This window comes from Gouania willdenowi, chromosome 20 (genome assembly GCF_900634775.1).
Source record: "Gouania willdenowi chromosome 20, fGouWil2.1, whole genome shotgun sequence".
In the NCBI taxonomy this organism is placed as follows: Eukaryota; Metazoa; Chordata; class Actinopteri; order Blenniiformes; family Gobiesocidae; genus Gouania; species Gouania willdenowi.
In genome coordinates this window covers 12,437,245-12,444,345 of record NC_041063.1, presented here as the reverse complement: position 1 = coordinate 12,444,345, position 7,101 = coordinate 12,437,245, and the positions used below count along the sequence as shown (strand labels likewise).

The 7,101-nt window shown below is 37.9% G+C and overlaps 1 long non-coding RNA gene across 1 annotated transcript; it reads left to right on the top strand.

Annotated features, from left to right (window-relative positions):
* The first annotated feature begins 5,598 nt into the window (after positions 1-5,598).
* Positions 5,599-6,723, top strand: LOC114454368 (uncharacterized). The gene is made up of 3 exons (XR_003672532.1): positions 5,599-5,714; positions 6,077-6,180; positions 6,614-6,723. It is a non-coding gene; the product is annotated as an uncharacterized LOC114454368 (long non-coding RNA).
* Positions 6,724-7,101: the final 378 nt, after the last annotated feature.

Genomic DNA, 7,101 nt, shown 5'->3' with positions numbered 1-7,101 from the left:
AACAATCCCAGAAATAAAATCACTCCTTGGCTCTGTGTTTAGAGGGTGAAACATTGGATAGTGTCTTTTCCCTAGCTTGCTTCCTGCCAATTGAAGAAACCTGTAATTCTCTCTCCCCTCCAGATCCCCACACTGACATCAAATAAAACAAGTCCATCCCTCCATCCTCCTGAGGCACATTGCCAAATAGTTCCATTAGCATGCCTCTGGAGGAGCGAGGCCAGGCTATAACGCTGCTCATTCTCTGCAAGTCAGATGGGAAAGTGCCACCTCGGTTAGTCACTTCAGCAACACAATTCAAATGCAAAAAGCTGGAGACAAATGACACATGTACAGATTAGAGCTGTAATCAGTCCTAAAAATTAGACCCGACACGACCCTAGCCCAACAACTTACAGCTATAATGCATCCAAACCCCAAATGAAGCCGATATTTCTTTAAGCTCAAACCCGTCACAGCTCGACACTATTCAAGACCGTACGCGCACATGTACAATAATCTGAGGCAAGTTTATTTAATAACTTGTTCCGGATACAACTATAAACATGACAAGCAGCTACATGGCTTCAAGTGCCGCTACACGGTAGGTACTGGTTGACTTCTGCCGTAAAGCATGTTGTAACACTGCTGTAAGACACAACTCAGTGACCTGCTCTTTACATATGTGCATATGTGACAGCTCACAGCTCCAGACCAAATCCTATGTGTTTTTTTTATAATCATTTATTTATGGGCCAGAGGACAGCCAACCATTAACCTCCTCAGTGAACATTTGTGCGTCTTTCTTGCGCCAATTGAAACAAATCACCTGGCCGTTCATTTTCTGCCCAGCGCCCGACCCAAGCCAATGTTTCAATGACAGAAATTAAGCCTAAACCAAACCCAACCTGTCGGATCCCAACGGGTCGTTTTCAAATTGTACTTTAAAAATAATCGCACATAACCCCCTTTGGCTGGAAGCAGATGAATCCATCATTGAGACAAACCCAGAGGGAGAGCAAAACAATTTCAAAAATAGCTACCTGCTAGTCTTTCCCAGTGAAAACCTGATTGTGTTGATAGGTAATTAATAAAACTAGTACAGTGCCGTCTGAAGTATGTACAGTATTCATGTGGGAGCTAAAGTAGAGTTGTCAATTATGGCCAAATGATTATGTGTTTGAAGGTTGGATGTACAAAGAGGTGTAGTGATATAAAGGGGTGTATTTGCAGGTGCAAAGTAAAATAGCGTGTGCAATTTCCCTGGTTTAATTCTATTGGACATGCGCATGGTGTGGTGACAGCTATTGGGTTAAACAGCAGAATTAAACAGTCGAAGTGGGATGATGCGTTGACTGAAGGAGCTGCTAATGGTCCAAAGCTCCTCCTAGAGAGGGTGGGAGGAGTTTTCCAAAATCACTAAAACTTCGTCCTGCTCTCAGCTACTGCCTCGAGGGAGTCCAGGTCCAGTCCAACCACAGAGCTGGACGTCCTCACCAGTTTATTTAATTTGTTAGCTTGCTTGAGGATTAAAAGTAACCATGTTTAGCTTTTAAGTAGAGTAGTTAAAGTATACCTGTAGTGAATTAGAACTGCAAGCTCTAAAAAAAGATCAGAAATAAAACTAGAGCTTTAGTTGGGTTATTTTCTTTAAAGGCCTTGTACAAACCTTGCCAGGTACAGAGAAAAAAAAAAAGAACTGCTCGTCCGTGATACCCGCTGCCCGCTATTATGCTCACCGTAGACACCAGTAATGACATTAGGACGTTGCAGTTAGTGTTGCAATGTGGAGGAAAGCCCTAAAAAAAAAAAAAAAAAAAAAATCAAAGTACTCTCAAAGAAATCCGGTGATAAATCAACGACTTTCTACTGTATACCCATCGGCCGAACATGGTTGGTCTTTATGGATTGTATTTTCAGGTATTGTCAAAAAAGTACTTTAAATGTGTTTTAAAAAAATAAATAAATGTGCATTTTGTTTATTGGCAATACATTTAATAATTTTTTGTCATATACAATTTTACTTCATAGTAAAATTGTAAAATGGAAGCTTTACTGTAGTACTTCTTCTATTTGATCAACACACAAAAGGACAGATCTTTCTCTCTATCTCTTTGGATAGATCGCTTGAGGCAACACAGGTTGTTCAGCTTTTACTGTTTCCCTGCAGGCGTTGATGGTAGGTGAAGCTGGATTTGGTTTATGTGATCTCTTTACGGATTCTGGATTCTGCTTCCATAGTTTGATGAGTAGGTGAAATTTTGGTTCAGAATAGGAAATTGAAAAACAAAATACGAGTTGTTATTTGATTTCCGTTTTCCAAATTCAAGGCATATTTTTTCATCAGGGTCAAGAACGGATAAACAAACATTTAAAAATCGGTTGATTTTCAATTTTTGTTTCTAAAAACCAAAAAACAGAAATACCAAGGACAAAAAAAAAAAAAAAAACGCCCGTTTTTCATTATGGTGAGACCGGAAGTTGTTCTTTTCAAAATAAGAGCATATATGCGTACACTGTTGCCAAAATATTTTAATTATCTCTAGATTTTGCCTGCTGTTTCAAATGTCTTTGGAACCGTACTCTGAAATAATTTTTGAAATGACAAAACAAGGTTTGTCATCTGCAGAAATCGCGACAAATATATTGCACATATTACATATACTGTATCAGTGAGTTGGATTAAACCATTTTTAATCCTTTCTTGCTGAAAAACTCCCACTCCCATTTTGATGCAATAATTTTGCAGCAATTTCTGCAGATGACAAACCTTGTTTTGCCATATATTTTGGCACCAGAAAAACAGTCCTCATATATGTGCTCTTATACCTTGAAAAGAACAACTTCCGGTCTCACCATAATGGAAAACGAACCTTTCTTGTTTTTGTCCTCTGGTATTTCTGTTTTTTTTTGGTTTTAGAAACAAAAAAATAAAAACCAACTGATTTTTAAATGTTTTTTTAATCCCTTCTTGACCTTGATGAAATGTGCCTTAAATTTCCATTTTAGTTTTTAAATTTGAAAACGAAAATCAAATAACCACTTGTTTTTTGTTTTTCGATTTCCTTTTCTGAACGGCAAATTTAATGACCAAATCAAACACTGACCAAACCCAAACACACAACAATTAATTTTCACATTAAATTACTGTAGTTAGTTACAGTACTTAGTTACTGTGTGTGTGTGCATATAGCATGTAATTCCATATGTTTGATTCTATGCATTGTTACCTTTTAGTGTGCTATAATTATAGGTGTTCTTTCAACCTTTAAATCTATGTTAAGCTTCCACTGTCATTATCAGCCGAGCATCTTTATTCAGCTTCATTTTGTGTACTTATTACATTCCCTATTCATTCCATTGTCCTGGTCCTCTTTAAATGGAGCCTTGGGTCAGTAACTTATAAATGTTGCAAAAATCCATCACTTCCTTGAATATTTCATAAATATTCAGGCTTTCACCACTTGAGATGTCTTGGAGTTTCTTGTTTATCATGACAATGTGTGCGCCGCTTGCCACATATTCAGTCTAAATAAAAACAAAAGCCTTTATTTTCCCCTAATGCATATAAAGAGAATAAAATGCAAAATTTGTTGCATGTGATGAGGAATCAAGAGGTCTGACATCTGTTAAATTCAGGGACAAATGAACTCTGTTTGACCTTATATAATTGTTCAGCCAAGTTATGCTACAACTCAGTAATAACTGGATTTGGGAAAAGGGAATAACTCAGAATATGAAATTTACAGCAAGAGCTGGAGGTAAGCAATTGGCGCTAAATGCTAATAATGCAACGTGAGGTCAGCAGGATGCCTGGTACCTTCATTTTGCTCCCACACAATGGGCCCTAATCTCCTCTTTATTTGCGGGCATGCATTTACATGCGTATCTCTTACACGTTTTCTCCCATCAAGACTCCTGACACGCCCACCGCGCATGAATGACCCAACGCACGTGGCTATGGCTGAAAGCGGTCTGATGTGGTTCATTTACAAGGAGCTGGACTGGGCCAACATGATGTTTTTTGGCTGTTTGGAAATCATAGAACATGGAGTTTTTTTCTAAATGTCAATTAAATCCTTGGAAAAGATAGAGCACACTTTGGCCCCTGTTTTGAGTGCACAGCAAAGTTGTGAAAATGTTCTCAGAGGAGAGAAGCGGGGCACCTCTGGGCTCAGGATTACAGCTACCAGAGGTGTAATGAGTACTGATATGTCCTACTCAAGTAGAGGTAGTGTTACTTAATTGAAATTGTGCTCAAGTACAAGTACAAGTGAGTCATGAATAAAATACTCAAGTACAAGTAAAAAGTAGCTCAATTAAATAGTAATCTAAATCTTTCCACGATTCCCTTGCATACAGTAAACATCTCATGTATAAACTTAAAAAGGAAGAGATGAAATCTTGCACTATTGAAACTTATTTTATTTTCCATCAAAGCATCTGTATAAAATTAAATTTTTGTCAAAATGTATAGTTCTTTTTAAAGATAAAATACCACTGCAGGTCCTTCGTTCCAGCTGCAGTCAGACTGTTTAACCAAGTCTGCTCCCAGTAGATCGCAAAACACACCCACAAACCGGACAATTCACTCCTACCTCTTGTGCAATAATAACGTCATAAAATGTCATCACCACCTGATCTTATTTGTATTTTTAGTTTTGATTTGCATTGCAATAATAATTTATGGGACCACTTGTGCCATAACATGCCCATCCTGTATGCACTGTGTGCATGATAGTGTTCATACAGTGTATACAGACTTACATCTTGAAGTTACTGGCTCTTTTCAACTATTTTTTGATGCAGATGTATATATGCAGATGTATATATATATATATATATATATATATATATATATATATATTTTTTTTTTTAAAATCTAATTTAATGTGATTTTCTTCTGCTATCCTGATTTGCTGCTGTAACAATGTAAATTTTTCCATTTGAAAGATGAATAAAGGATCTTATTGAAATCAGGTCAAAATAAAAAAAAAAATTAAAAAAAGTAAAGCTACATATATTAAATCTAAAACTGAAAAAAAAAAAAAAAAAACTCCATTTAATGCTGTTTTGGTGCCATGCATTACGTTTAATGTGGTTGGTTGGCCATGATGTGATGCATTTGATTGTTGCCTGGTCATTTTATATTTTGTAGTTTCATGATGTCTGTTGATCATTTTAAAACAAAAAAAATGTGACTTTACTCATTAACAGTTGGGTGTAGAAATGTAATTAATTACTTTGCTTACTTTTAATTGTACTTAAGTAGAAGTAAAATAACTAATTCAAAAATATACAAAAAAAAAAGTACAAGTACCCATAAAAGCAACTCAATTACAGTAGCGTGAGTACATGCGACCCATTAATTTCACCTGTGGCAGCCACCACATTTAGCGGGATCAATTATTTCTATTTTAACCGTCTCTTCATATTCACGTCTAAAGCCAGACTGCACTGCGAGCTCTTACACATAACCTGCTGCAGCTGTTGTGCATAGACGTAATGAGACCCTTTAAGAAATGTCACTTTGAATCTATAAACAGAGGGGAGGTTTTTATTGGACACAAGCTAAGCCACACACACACACACTCCATTGTACACTACTAAGAGCCCTCTGTGTGATACAACGCAGAAGTTTAAAAACTTCTTCTTGCAGGTGAACACTCGCATTGGGTCTGCAACCTGCACCGGACCCTCCCTATGATGTAAAACACCTTCTTCCATGGAGCATAGTACGTAGCGCATGGTGCACCGTGCTGTCCTCCAACTTCAGTGTGCTGCTGATTTTTAGGAACACGCTTAACAGCGTAGGGAGAAACGCGCTACATTTACGTTTGTTTGTGTAGAAAGCAAGATTTTATGAAGCAACTTGCTACACTTGCATTTAGAAATGTCATCATCTGTTATCGATACCCTTTGAGCTCTAAAACCTGCACTAGTGTGCAGGGCTGTTTACTATACATAATAGAGTAATATACTATATAATTGAGTTAAAGGCACTGTAGGTAACTTTCGAAAGCTAGCATGATTTTGAATCCTGCATTCTCCGAGGGCTCCACCTTTACCCCCTCTCCCCTCTGTGCTTCCTCTCAAGCCACGTCCTTCACTCCCATGCACAAGCGCCGCTGCTCCAGAAGCGGACCTTAGCTCATCGCTTGTATTGTGTAGAAACTACATCGTCTCATGTCTCATTCAGCAGTAAGTAAACACTAAATTTTATCAATACATATGTTAAAAAAACGTGACTAAAAACTCTGTTTAAACTCTGTCACCGGTGACAGGGCTCGTGCAAAAAGGAAAACTAACCGTCTTTTTTCATTGGTCGAAGTTTTTACAGCTTTACAGCTGCTGCAGATGAAAGCTTTTCTTTCTTCCTTTTTCAGAGCACATACGTTCTTAGTTTCTGTCAGGACATGAAGAAAATTTCAACCAAAAACTTGCATTTGCAAAATGCATTTGGAGAAAATTACCTACCCCAGCTTTAATGTATTAACTTAGGTTCAGGAGCAGAGCCAGGCTTAAAACCACACCCACAATCACCTGACTCGTCTACTTATATGCAGTCATCCTCCTCATCTCTCCGATTGGTAAATAAACTTCTTCCCTTTTCCCTTGTCTCCATACAAACCAGGTACAGGGGGGTAAAGTGCCCGAGAATGCCCGAGACGGAAGCCCCACCCTGAGTCTCCCTCCGCTACTCTCCAGAGCTTCCTCCCTTTTTATACCTGACGATCCTCCCCCACAGATATGTTTTCGAAGAATCACCTTCAACTCCCAACTTCTCTAAATCACATTAAATAATCCATACATCACTCATGGTGGTGCGGTTCTTGCTAGAGAAGATCTAATATCAAATGTCAAGAAGATGAGCATCATTTTTTAATATGTGTCTGAATGGACGACACAGATAAACAGTTATGTAGGCGTTATAATGACATGTAATACATTCAGTTTTGTCCTGTCTTAAACTGGTAAATGTGTAATTGGTGAACATAATAGAAATGCTGATGGTCAATCCTTTGGTGTACTTGTGCTGCCCTCCCCACAGGTTCTTATCTCAATCAATGTTTCCACGTGTCACCTATTGATTCAGCGATCACATAACTGGCTGATTGATAA